We start from the raw sequence: 13,649 nt of genomic DNA, 5'->3' as shown, positions 1-13,649 counted from the left end.
GGCAACGCCGGATCGTTAACCCACTGAGCAAGGGCAGGGACCAAACCCGCAACCTCATGGTTCCTAGTCGGATTCGCTAACCACTGAGCCACGACGGGAACTCCCTATTTTTCTATTTAAAAAACATGCCCTCTGTGGTGTTCTTTTATGCTCCCTGGTTTGGGATTAAATGTCTTCCACAAAATGTCCCTTATCTCTGCAAATATATATATATTTTGGCTGTGCCCACAGCATGTGGAAGATCTCAGGACAGGGATCAAACCTGTGCCACTCAAGCTGCCTGCTGCAGTGACAATGCCAGATCCTTAACTGCACCACAAGATAACTCCTGGGAGGGTATTTATTTATCAAGGCTTTAGTAGTAGTTATTTCAGGATAATGAGGTTATTGACATATTTTTATTTTCTTCTTTTCAATTTCATCTTAAATCTTTTTTTTTTTTTTTGTCTTTTTGCTATTTCTTTGGGCCGCTCCCACGGCATATGGAGGTTCCCAGGCTAGGGGTCGAATCGGAGCTGTAGCCAAGGGCCTACACCAGAGCCACAGCAACGCGGGATCCGAGCCGTGTCTGCGACCTACACCACAGCTCACGGCAACGCCGGATCGTTAACCCACTGAGCAAAGGCATGGACCGAACCCGCAACCTCATGGTTCCTAGTCGAATTCGCTAACCACTGCGCACGACGGGAACTCCCAAATCTTCATTTTTTTAATAGTGAGCACATATTACTTTTTCCTCTATTACAGAAATAAAAGGAGTTCCCATTGTGGCTCAGCAGTAAGGAACCCAACTAGTATCCATGAGGACATGGGTTCAATCCCTGGCCTTGCTCAGCAGGTTAAGGATCTGTTGTTGCTCTGAGCTGCAGTGTGGGTCACAGATGTGGCTCGGATCCTGTTTTGCTGTAGCATAGGCCAACAGCTGCAGCTCCAATTCAACCCCCAGCCAGTGAACTTCCATATGCTTAAGGTGCACCTCCTAAAAAAAAAAAAAAAAAAATTTCTTCCAGTCTCCAAGTATCTCTAAGCAATAACCATTAGTTAGGTATGTATATATCCCGTTCTTTTAATATTCACTTAGAGATAAAAATGTACATCTAACTTTTTAAAACACGAGATCAGATAATAAATGTTCTATGATTTTTCATTATTTTAAAAATTAACAATGTCTTAAAGATCTTTCCATGTCAACACTTTCTTTTTAATGACTTCATATTATTCTACAGTTTGGCTGCATGGTAATTAAATGAATATACATTCCCTTCCCCGCTTAATGAAAAAGAACACAAACGATAAAAACATTAGAAACACTATTCTGGGCTTTGATTTCTCTCTTTCTTTCCTCTCTTCTTTTTCTATTTTTGGGCCACCCCGTGGAATATGGACTTTCCAGGCCAGGGATCAGATCCAAGCGGCAGTTACAGCATATGTTGTAGCTGCAGCAACAATAGATCCTTAACCCTCTGTGCCCAGCTGGGGATTGAACACGTGTCTCAACATTCCAGACACACAGCATGTCCTGTTGCATCACAGCAGGAACTCTTTAATTTTTTTTTCTCATTATATATTTAGAGATAGATGTGTATTATTAATATGGAACTATATCATTCTTTTTCAGCTGCAAGATATCTCATTGTGTGGACATACTTTGTGTCCCTAACAATGGATACTTTTTTTTACCATTATAAAAAATATTCCAACAAATGTCCTGTGTGTGTATGTGTGTGTGTGCGTGCATATGTATGGGTGCACATAGGTGCACATCCATGAGTACTTCCGGAAGAAAGGTTTAAGAATCAATACTCTTTGCTAAACTTCCATCCAAATAAACTTTAACCATTTCTACAATATTGAATTTTTTTTTTTTTTTGTCTTTTTGCTATTTCTTGGGCCGCTCCTGCGGCATATGGAGGTTCCCAGGCTAGGGGTCCAATCGGAGCTGTAGCCACCGGCCTATGCCAGAGCCACAGCAACGCAGGATCCGAGCCGCGTCTGCAACCTACACCACAGCTCATGGCAACGCCGGATCGTTAACCCACTGAGCAAGGGCAGGGATCGAACCCGCAACCTCATGGTTCCTAGTCGGATTCGTTAACCACTGCGCCACGACAGGAACTCCCTGAACTTTTTTTTTTTTTAAAAAGAGACAGATAAGATTGCATTAGCATTCTGGATAACTTATTCAAATACATAGTACTTTAAAAAAAAAAGTATACACTGGAGTTCCTGTCGTGGCTTGGTGGTTAACGAATCTGACTAGGAACCATGAGGTTGTGGGTTCGATCCCTGGCCTTGCTCAGTGGGTTAAGGATCCAGTGTTGCCGTGAGTTGTGGTGTAGGTTGCAGACGTGGCTCAGATCCCGCGTTGCTGTGGCTCTGGCGTAGGCCAGCGGCTACAGCTCTGATTGGACCCCTAGCCTGGTAACCTCCATATGCCATGGGAAGCGGCCCAAGAAATGGCAAAAAAAGACAAAAAAAATATATATATATACACTATATTCTCCTACTAAAGATGTGAGAATATTGTTGTGCATTAAAACAAGGCTGGGAGTTCCCGTCGTGGCTCAGTAGTTAACGAATCCGACTAGGAACCATGAGAATGAGGGTTCAATCCCTGGACTTACTCAGTGGGTTAAAGATCCAGCGTCGCCGTGAGCTGTAGTGTAGGTCGAAGACGCAGCTTGGATCCCGAGTTGCTGTGGCTGTGGTGTAGGCCGAAGGCTACAGCTCCAATTAGACCCCTAGCCTGGGAACCTTCATATGCTGCAGGTGTGGCCCTAAAAGGCAAAACAAAACAAAACAAAAAAAGGTTGTCAGGATACATACCTAATAAGCACATATAGCTTCTGTGTTAATTTAAAAATATGGATAAAGGAAAATAAGTATTTACTTAAGTAATAAGTAACATGCTTAATTTGTCTTTAATTCTACAGGTAAACTTTCTTCTTTTTTTTTGTTGTTGCTTTTTAGGGATGCACTCACAGCATATGGAGGTTCCCAGGCTAGGGGTCAAATCGGAGCTGCCATTGCAGGCCTACACCACAGCTGCAGTAATGCCAGATCTGAGCTGCATCTGTGACCTACACCACAGCTCACAGCAATACCGGATTCTTAACCCACTGAGAAGGGCCAGGAATTGAACCCATATCTTCATGGATCCTAGTCAGGTTCGTTAACCACTTAGCCACGAAGGGAACTCCCACAATGTGTCTTACATCACAGGGTTGAAACTACTAAACAAGCATTATTTATCCTGTTTAATATTCCATTGATTTCTGTAGTGTTTATCCCACTATATTTCTAATCATTTTACTGTTTACTATCTTCCCTATGATAATGTGGGCATTTGAGGTAAAAATTAAAGTTAGTGAAGAAAAGCTCTTACAAAAGGTGGGATGTGGGAGTTCCCGTCGTGGCTCAGTGGTTAACGAACCTAACTAGTATCCATGAGGATGCAAGTTTGATCCCTGGCCTCGCTCAGTGGGTTAAGGATCCCGTGTTGCTGTGAGCTGTGGTGTAGGCCAGTGGCTACAGCTCTGATTCCACTCCTAGCCCGTGAACCTCCATATGCCGTGGGTCCAGCCCTAAAAAGACAAAAAAAAAAAAAAGAGATGGGATGAAATCAGTGAGTACAGCTGAATTAGGCATGTATTACAAAGAGCAAAAATTTGACTATCCTTTGATTGAATCCTTTAACATTTTATAAACCTGTATATATATATATGCATTTTATTCTTTCTTTCACAAATCAGATGAGTTTACCTATCAACAAAATATACCACATTAACACACTAAAGGAAGTAAACATTTCTATAGAGAATGGCTCCTTAAAATGCAGTAGATAAAGTTCAGCACCATAACTAAAATGCTCACCATAACTAGGATTAGAAAGGAGCTTTCTTAATTTGATAAATCTACCAAAAGGCTATGGTAAATTCAACTCGATTTAATAAAAAGTCCTAACTAGCACAGTGATACAATTTAAGCGAGATAAAAAGTAAAAAGATTGGAAAGAGAAACAAAATTATTATAATTATTATTTTTTGTCTTTTTGCCTTTTCTAGGGCCGCTCCCACGGCACATGGAGGTTCCCAGGCTGGGGGTTGAATGCGAGCTGTAGCCACAGGCCTAGGCCAGAGCCACAGCAACGCCAGATCCGAGCCTCATCTGCAACCTACACCACAGCTCATGGCAACGCTGGATCCTTAACATACTGAGCAAGGCCAGAGATCGAATCCACAATCTCATGGTTCCTAGTCGGATTCGTTAACCACTGCTCCATGACGGGAACTCCGAGAGAAACAAAATTATTATTCTTCACAATATGACTATCTAGAGAGAAAAGCCAATAATCTATAGATAAATTACAGAATAAGAGAGTTCAGTAAGGTTGCTAGATTTATGATCAATTATAAAAATAAACTGCAATCTTACACACTAGCAACCTACTTAAAATATAAGAAGACATCATTTAATATCACACACACACAAAATGAGACACTTGGAATAAAATCTAAAAAAAAGATGTATAAGACCTGTATAAGTAATAGGTATCTTCACTATTACAGAAGATTTAAATAAACAGAGTATGGAAGGTGGCTTAGTGGTTAAGGATTTGGTATTGTCACTGCTGTGGATCAGGTTCCATCCCTGGCCTGGGAACTTCTCATGCCACCAGTGTGGCCAAAGAAAATGGAGTAATATACCTTATAAGCATAAATTATTTGTAAGTTAATCTGCAAATTCAAAGCAATTTTGATCAAAATACCAACAGGATATAACCTCCTTGACCTTTGGAACTTAAGAAACTGATATCAAAATTACTATGAAAGACCAAGGAAACAAAAATAGCTAAGACACTTTTTAGGAATAAAGTCTGCTCTATCATTCATCAATATTTGTTACAATCCTATTCAAGTCAAGAGGCCATGGGACAGACACAGCAGACTAACAGAATAGACTTGAAAGCCTAATTTATATCATTATACAAAAACAAACTGCTATTCAGAAAACTAAACCTGAGAAGAAAAACAACACTTAAAGGAAAATATAGAATATTTTTTATGATCTTGGAAGCAAGAAAGAATTTCTTAAGATACAAAAACTATAAGAAAAAAGACACCATAAACAAAGCTAAAAAAACCCAACAACACATATCTATAGATATGTAGATTACTATGTGGATATTGATTACTACATAGAATATGTAATGAGTTCCTACAGATCAAGATAAAACAATAAGCATGGCAGAGAAAACCTAAATGTCAAAAAAATTTTCAATAATTATTATATTTGTAATTAAGGAAATATATATAAAAACTATATTGAGCTACCATTTTACACCAAGATGGGCAAAAAATTTCAAGACCAGTAGCACAAACTGACAACAAGCCAAAGGAAGAATGAAAAATGAAAGCTCTCAGACTGTTAGAACATAAACTGATAAGTCAGTTAGGAGCGAATGGTAATTTACAGTAAGTTTCAAGATGAGCATAATTTTCAATTCAATTTCACTCTATTGGTATATATACTCTAGAAAAATTCCGTATCTGTGAAAGTTAACATGAACAAGTATGCTTATTCTAGCACTGTTAATAGTAAAAAGGATGGAAACAACTAGACAACCATTAATCAAATGGACACATTTGTACTACATTCATAATCAAAATTCATGGGCAAGTGCTAGAATTCAGATAAATAAAATTTAGAAATAAAAAAACCTGAGTGGAGTATGGCAGAAAATCAGATATTACCAACTACTTAGATTGTCATTATCTAGGTATGTATAATATACAACTAAGGCAAAAAAATTTACCAGAAGAGACTAAATGTTGAGAATACCACTAGGACAGTCTTTCAACTCAAGAACATAATATATCTCTGAATTTATCAAGGTCATTTCAATTTCATTAAGGGTTTGTGATATACTTTATAACACATTTTAATTTTTTTATTTTTTAATTTTAATTTTAATTTTTTGTCTTTTTAGGGCTGCACCTGAGGCACAGGGAGGTCCCCAGGCGGGGTCCAATCAGAGCTGTAGCTGCCAGCCTACACCACAGCCATGCCAGATCCTTAACCCAATGAGCGAGGCCAGGGATCGAACCTGCATCCTCAAGGATACCCACTAAGCCACAATGGGAACTCCCTAAGATTCTTTATACAGACAATTTTGTCTTCTGCAAATAAAGACAATCATATTACTTCCCTTACAATATTATGCCTTTATTTTTCTTGGACCACCAGCACAATGTTGGTTAGAAGTAGTGAGATAAGTATCCTTGCCTTCTTCTTAATCTTATGGTATAACCATTCACTCTTTTTATCATTTAGTATGATCATGCCTGTATGTTCTTCTAGATGCTCTGATCAGGTTGAAGAAGTTTCCTTTTACTGCTAGTTTGTTGTAAATTTTTATCATGAATATGTTAAAATGTGTCGATTCTTCTGTTGAGGGTTATAGTGTTTCTGTCAGGTGTCAGATTCAGAGGTACACTAGCCTCATAAAATTGAGTTGAAAAGTCTTTCTTTTGTTTTCTGAAAGAATCTGTCAAAGATTGGTATTATTGTTCCTTAACTGTTAGATAAAATTCAGCAGTGAAATCATTTGGGACTGGAGTTTTCTTTGTTAGAAAGGATTAGGAATTCAATTTTCTTTTCTTTTTCTTTTTAGGGCTTCACTCGTGGCATATGGAGGTTCCCAGGCTGCGGGTTGAATCAGAGCTGTAGCCACAGCAATGCCGGATCTAAACCACGTCTGTGGCCTACACCACATCTCATGGAAATGCTGGATCTTTAACCCACTGAGCGAGAACAGGGATTGAACCTGCGTCCTCATGGATACTAATCACATTTATTTCTGCTGAGCCACGATGGGAACTCCTCAATTTTCTTAATGGATACAGGCTATTCCAATTTTCTTCAAGCTACTTTTTTATAAAGTTGTGTTTCATTTAAGTTACAAAATTAATTGGTACAAAATTGTTCCTAACATTCCTTTATTTTCAATTCAGAAGGCTCTTTAGCGATAACCCTTTCTTTCATTCCTGACACTAGTAATTTTTTTTTCTACTTTTCCTGACTAGTTTTGCTAGGAATTTATAAATTTCTTAAATTTTACTAACTTTTAAAAAAGAATCAACTTTTGGTTTCATTTATTTTCTGTAGTTTTCTATTTAATTAATTTCTGCTCTGACCTTTATTATTTACCTTCTACTTACTTTGGATTTAATTTGTTCTTCTAGCTTAAGATAGAAACTTTGTGTGGTAGCCTGCCTCCAAGATGGTCCCTAATAATAAATCTTGCCTCATGGAATTTGCACCTTTGTGTAAGTTTCTCCACACTGAACATAACTGATTTGTGTATCTAATAGGATATTACAAAAATACCAGTATGTAACTTTCACTCTAGGCCTTAAAGTCATTAGAGCTTTTGCCATCTATCATGGATTACTTGCTCCAGAGGAAGCCAGCCACAATTTCATGAGAACACTTAACCAGCCCTACTGAGAAGTCCAGGTGGCAAGAAAAAAGGCCTCCACACAAATTTGTTACCAACTGAATTTTACAGGTATAAAATAAGACTTCATCATCCATTTAAACATTCTTCAAGTACCTACTATACAGGGACTCCTTTGTGCATTGGAATTTAGAGATGAACCAGACAAAAGCCTCTGCCTTTTAAGAACAGATCCTGGGTTAAGATGGCAGGTAAACCATAAGCAGCTCATTTCACTCCTTTCCCAAACTCTATGACTATGGTAGGGAACTTTTTAATAAAGTAAGAAAAGACATAAACATGGAAGGAAGGAGAACAGAAAACAGGAAATGCATCAACATTTTAAATGATGAAAAGCAAGTAGACAAGTTGTAATAGACATAGCAGATAGTAACCTCACAAGGCATGAGAAATGACAGTACCAGGTACCTCTGAAACTAATAATAAAAGGATGGGGGTGGTACAGAAAAATGAAGAGAAAGGCTGTTTGAGAAGCAGGTAAAGTTCTAGATCCTTTGTCCATTCACAGTGCTGAACAACTGCCTCTTCTTCATCCTGGCATAATCTGTACATCTATTCTCTGGAAAAAGTAAAAGACTTATTGGAGGGAGGATGTCAGGCACAGTTGAGGACACAGGACTATACCCTAAACAAGGAATTAAATGATTGTAAATATTAAATGCTGAATGCAGACATCTCCCAAGCCAGAACCCCCAACTTGGCTTCCAGAATGCAGACAAGGAGACTATTACCTTTCAGGCAGGAGTTTGAAGACTCATCTTTGGGAAATTTGACCAGCCAACAGGGAAGACCTAAGGATACCAACAATATAGGTTCCCCAACATCAGTCCACTTAAATCACCCTATGATAAAGCTCAAGGTCAATAGGCCCCAGGATGCATTCGAAGCATCTAGTCAGTGGTTTAGATTCCCACTGTATCCAGAGAAAATAATCAAGGACACTACGGGAAGCCTCCAGAATGGAGGACAGAGATCAAAGTGAACAAACAAAAAGACCTTGGAGGAAACATAAGCACATACAAGAAAAACAAAACTCCAAAATAAATTATTTTCAATGAGCTTAGAGAATATCATATGTGAAAAAGAATAGTATGCCATATTAAAATAACATTCAGAAAATAAAAAGGAATGATTAGAATTTAAAAACATAATAGCAAAAATGAAAAAGTGAAGAGAGGGTTAGAAGATGAAGGTGAGTAAATTTTCCAGAAAGTTAAATAAACAAGGGAAGCAAAACCTTACTAAAGCCATTTTAAAAACGGAGCACTGCTTTCAAATTTATGAAGGAAAATTATTCCCAACATAGAAACCCAGCTAAACTTTTCATGAAACTTCTGAATGTTTTTAAAAAGGGGGGGATAGGAGTTCCCATCGTGGCTCAGTGGTTAACGAATCCGACTAGGAACCATGAGGTTGCGGGTTCGGTCCCTGCCCTTGCTCAGTGGGTTAAGGATCTGGCGTTGCGTGAGCTGTGGTGTAGACTGCAGACATGGCTCGGATCCTGCGTTGCTGTGGCTCTGGCGTAGGCCAGCGGCTACAGCTCCGATTGGACCCCTAGCCTGGGAACCTCCATATGCCGTGGAAGCGGCCCCAGAAAAAGGCAAAAAGACAAAAAAAAGGGGGGGAGGGGATAGAGATAGTGAAGTGTGATCCCAAGAGGACAGTTGTATACCAAATATGAAGAGCATACTCAATCAGACTGAAACAGTGTCAATCAAAAAACAGATTTGGTGAATACTGTCACTGAAATTCCTATTATACTGTTTTCTAATGTACATGGACAATGTACAAATGGACAAGCCTGATACAGATAACTTTATTTGGCATGTTGATAAAGTTCCTGCCCTCCTACCTGAAATCAGACTCTCACTTTACCCTAAAGAAATAAATGTTTTGCTTTGATCTATTTCTGAGGACTAATTTGAATACTATATAACCAACTTATTTCTTAACCTTAAGGATCTTACACCTGAGCCTAAGACAAACATACAAAGCAAGCAACACTAATGTTGTGATTGATAAATTACCTACTAGAGGAGTTCCTATCGTGGCTCAGCAGAAATAAATCTGACTAGTATCCATGAGGACACAGGTTTGTTCCCTGGCATTGCCATGAGCTGTGGTGTAGGTCAGAGAAATGACTCAGATCTGGCGTGGCTGTGGCTGTGGTGTAGGCCAGTGGCTATAGCTCCAATTCGATCCCCAGCCTGGGAACCTCCATATACCGAGGGTGCGACCCTAAAAAGACAAAAAAAATAAATAACTTACCTACTAGAAATATGCAAAGGAAGCATATTCAGTGTGAACCTTTGACTATTAAGCAGAATAAATTAAAATTACTAAATTTTACAATGATTTATGTATTCTGACTACTTTCTTCTAGCAGCAAAAGAGATAGTGAATGTTTTATAGAGAGCTACTTTTTACTGAAAAGCAAAGAAAGTAAATAAAGTAAATGAAAATAAAAAACATTTCTCAACTCAGATGTCTCAGGTCTGAGATGTGTCCGCCAGGAATCTTGCTTCTTAAAGGATACAGAAAGAGTTGTGAACATTAATGGTATAAGCTTTGGAATCAGAAAAGTTGACTTCTATTATTTAAATATAAACTATGGTTATATTAAATATATGCATATTAAATATATTTTAGGTTATATTACATATATAGTAATGTAAATATAAAGTTAGATTATATGACCTTTAGAAAGAGAAAGTTTAGAGATTTTTTTCTCTGAACTTCGGTTGGGGGTATCGCCTAACTCATACAACTGCGATAAAGTTCATATGAGATACAGCTGTCCCTTGGTATCTGTGCGAGAGTGGTTCTAGGATTCCGTATGGATATCAAAAATCAGTGGATGCTCAAGTCCTTTACATAAAATGGCATAATACAGTCAGCCCTTGGTATCCATGGAACCCAGGTAATGAGGGAAAGCTGTAATTAATGTAAAACGTTTAGCATTCTACCTGGTACATAAGTGGATAACAAAAATATCTTTAGGGAGATACAACTAATAAAAACCAGATTCAGTCTGATACTCTTAAAATGCATAATTACAATAAAATGCAAGCTGCAAATGAGTTAGGTCTAGAAAGAGGTTAACCTAAAAAAATATTCTGCAGGAGGTTCCGTTGTAGCTCAGTGGTAAAGAACCTAATATCCATGAGGACGCGAGTTCAATCCCTGGCCCCACTGAGTAGGTTAAATATCTGGTTTTGCCGTGAGCTGTGGTGTACATGGCAGATTGGCTGGGATATGGGGTGGCTGTGGCTGTGGCTGTGGCTATGGCTGTGGCTGGCAGCTGCAGCTCCAATTCAACTACTAGCCTGGGAACCTCCATATGCCGCAGGTGCAGCCCTAAAAAGCAAGAAAAGAAAATCTGCATTTCATTGACTCCAAAATGCCAATTATGAAAAGGTACATTGATATTTTATGTATCCTAAAAGAGAAATCTGTCAATTAAACTGTGACAAACCATCTACTCCAAGATATCTCCTAACTTCAGAGATGACGAAATGTGAAAAAAAGTGTATGTCTTAGACTGGTAAAATTCATTAAGTTTAATTACATAGTTGAGAGTTAGGGTATTAAATATCATGAAAACAATCATTTTGAAAACAAGATTAAGTCACACAATTAGAATTAAATTGCTCGCTCTCTTAAAGTACTCTTCCATTGCTTATCTCCACCACAAATTTCACCTAGCTCCTGTCACTTCCTCAGAAAAATGTTCTTCAAACACCGAGACTAGAATGGATCCCTTTGTTAGATGGTCCCATTGCACTTAATACTTCTTTGTAGTACTCATATTGCTCAATACCAATTTTCTTTGGTTGATTTCAAATTCAATAAAGACTGCTTTGTTCAGTATAATACACCAAGTGCAAAGGTTGCGAAATCAAAATCACACAAATGAAAAAGGAAACATAAGCAAGTATGGTGATCGGTGCAATACTTTCCCTCATTATTTTTCATAGCAGCATTACATAGTATTGACAACTTAAAAATAAACCCATTTTAAATTTTAGGCTTTATTTCACTTCATGAAGATACCACAGGTCTTTAAAAAAATACTATCTTGATTATTTTGCTTCACAATGGCACCTGAAGTTATCTACACAGTGTGTTCACACAAATACACATACTTTCACATTTTTCTTTCCTTTTTTTCTTTTTAAGGCTGCACCTGCTGCATATAGAAGTTTCCAGGCTAGAGGTCAAATCAGAGCAGCAGCGGAGGCCTACCTACGCCACAGCCACAGTGACAGCAGATACGAGCAGTATCTGTGACCTACGCAGCAGCTTGCAGCAATGCCCAGATCCTTAACCTACTGAGCAAGGCGCACATCCTCACAGAGACTACGGTTGGTTGGGTTCTTAACCCACTGAGCCACAATGGACACTCAACTTTCACATTTTTCTTGAAAGATGCAGTCTTTTAGGTCTCTTTTCCCGACCCCAATCTATTTCATTCCTCTTCCTTCTTTCTTCATAAAGGGAACCACTATCCTGAAACTGGTATTTGTCCCATCTATGTTTTGATAATTTTATTGCATTTGTAATGTATCCCATATATACTTTTTATTTTTCTAAATTTTCATAAATAGTAACATAGCCTTTGCTATTGCTCACCCTCCCAACACTCTCTTCTTTTCTTTTTTGGATTTTTAGGACTTTACCTGTGGCATATGGAGGTTTGCAGGCTAGGGCTCTAATCGGAGTTGTAGCCTCTGGCCTATGCCACAGCTGCAGCAATGCCAGGTCCAAGCTGTGTCTGTGACCTACATCCCAACTCAGAGCAACTCTGGATTCTTAACCCACTGAGCAAGGGCAGGGATTGAACATGCATCCTCATGGATGCTAGTCAGATTCGATTCCACTGAGCCATGACGGTAACTCCCATCCAACACTGTTTTCAAAAATAATCCATGTTGATATATATAGATATATATAGATCTGGTTCATTCATTTAACTGCACATCGTAATATAACAATTTATATACTCATTTGAATATTTATTTTGCTATTTACAGGAAGCAGGCTGTTTCCAATTTTATGCAATTATAAATATTGTTTCAGGCATATATGTAAGATATCTCTATGGTATATCAAGGGTTTTAAGATATGTTCAATTTCATCTTTACTTCATCTTTTCTAGATATTGAAAACTGCTCTCCAAAGTAGTTGTATCAAATCATACCCTTACTAACAGTGCATGAGAGTTCCTTTTACTTTATTCTCACCAACATTTGATATGACTTCTAAATTTTTACAAATCTGATGGATGTGAAATGGTAGAAATGGTACTGATTTCATTCCTGATTACTAATGAATTTGAGAATCTGATTTTCATGTGTTTATTGGCCATTTGGATTTTCTCTTTTGTGAATTACCTGTTTTACTACTGATCTTATATTCCATAAAACTCTCGATTATATGAGCTGTAAATATTCTCCTAGCATTTTAACATTGTTGACAGGGTCTTTTATACAAATCAGTTTTAAATTTTGATGTAGCCAAGTTTATCAGTGTTTTCTTTTTTGATATATATATATATATTTTTTTGTCTTTTGTTGTTGTTGTTGTTGCTATTTCTTGGGCCGCTCCCGCGGCATATGGAGGTTCCCAGGCTAGGGGTTGAATCAGAGCTGTAGCCACCGGCCTACGCCAGAGCCACAGCAATGCGGGATCCGAGCCACGTCTGCAACCTACACCACAGCTCACGGCAACGCCGGATCGTTAACCCACTGAGCAAGGGCAGGGACCGAACCCGCAACCTCATGGTTCCTAGTCAGATTCGTTAACCACTGCGCCATGACGGGAACTCCTGATATATATGTTTTATATTTTGATTAATGTTATTCTCATTTTTTTTTCTGAATTTCAAAGTTCTGCTTTTCAAGTTTTTTGGAAGGTTTGCTGTATTTTATTTTGTATTGTATTTATTGGCTATGCCCGTGGCAGGTGGAAGTTCCCAGGCCAGGGACTGAACCTGTGCCACAGCAGTGACCCAAGCCACTGTAGTGACCTGACCTGCTGCAGTGACAATGCCATATCCTTAACCCACTGTACCACAGGGAACTCCTTGCTTTTCAAATTTTAGATTACGATCTACCTAGAAATAAATTTG

General features: G+C 38.4%; 1 protein-coding gene across 5 annotated transcripts in view; it reads right to left on the bottom strand.

Annotated features, from left to right (window-relative positions):
• The window catches only part of LOC125134260 (protein argonaute-3), a 141,701-nt gene that overhangs the window by 62,602 nt on the left and 65,450 nt on the right, over window positions 1–13,649 (bottom strand). The gene's annotated exons all lie outside the window — the stretch shown is intronic.

Source organism: Phacochoerus africanus, chromosome 8 (genome assembly GCF_016906955.1).
Source record: "Phacochoerus africanus isolate WHEZ1 chromosome 8, ROS_Pafr_v1, whole genome shotgun sequence".
Taxonomy (NCBI): Eukaryota; Metazoa; Chordata; class Mammalia; order Artiodactyla; family Suidae; genus Phacochoerus; species Phacochoerus africanus.
This window is presented reverse-complemented; position numbering and strand designations above follow the sequence as displayed.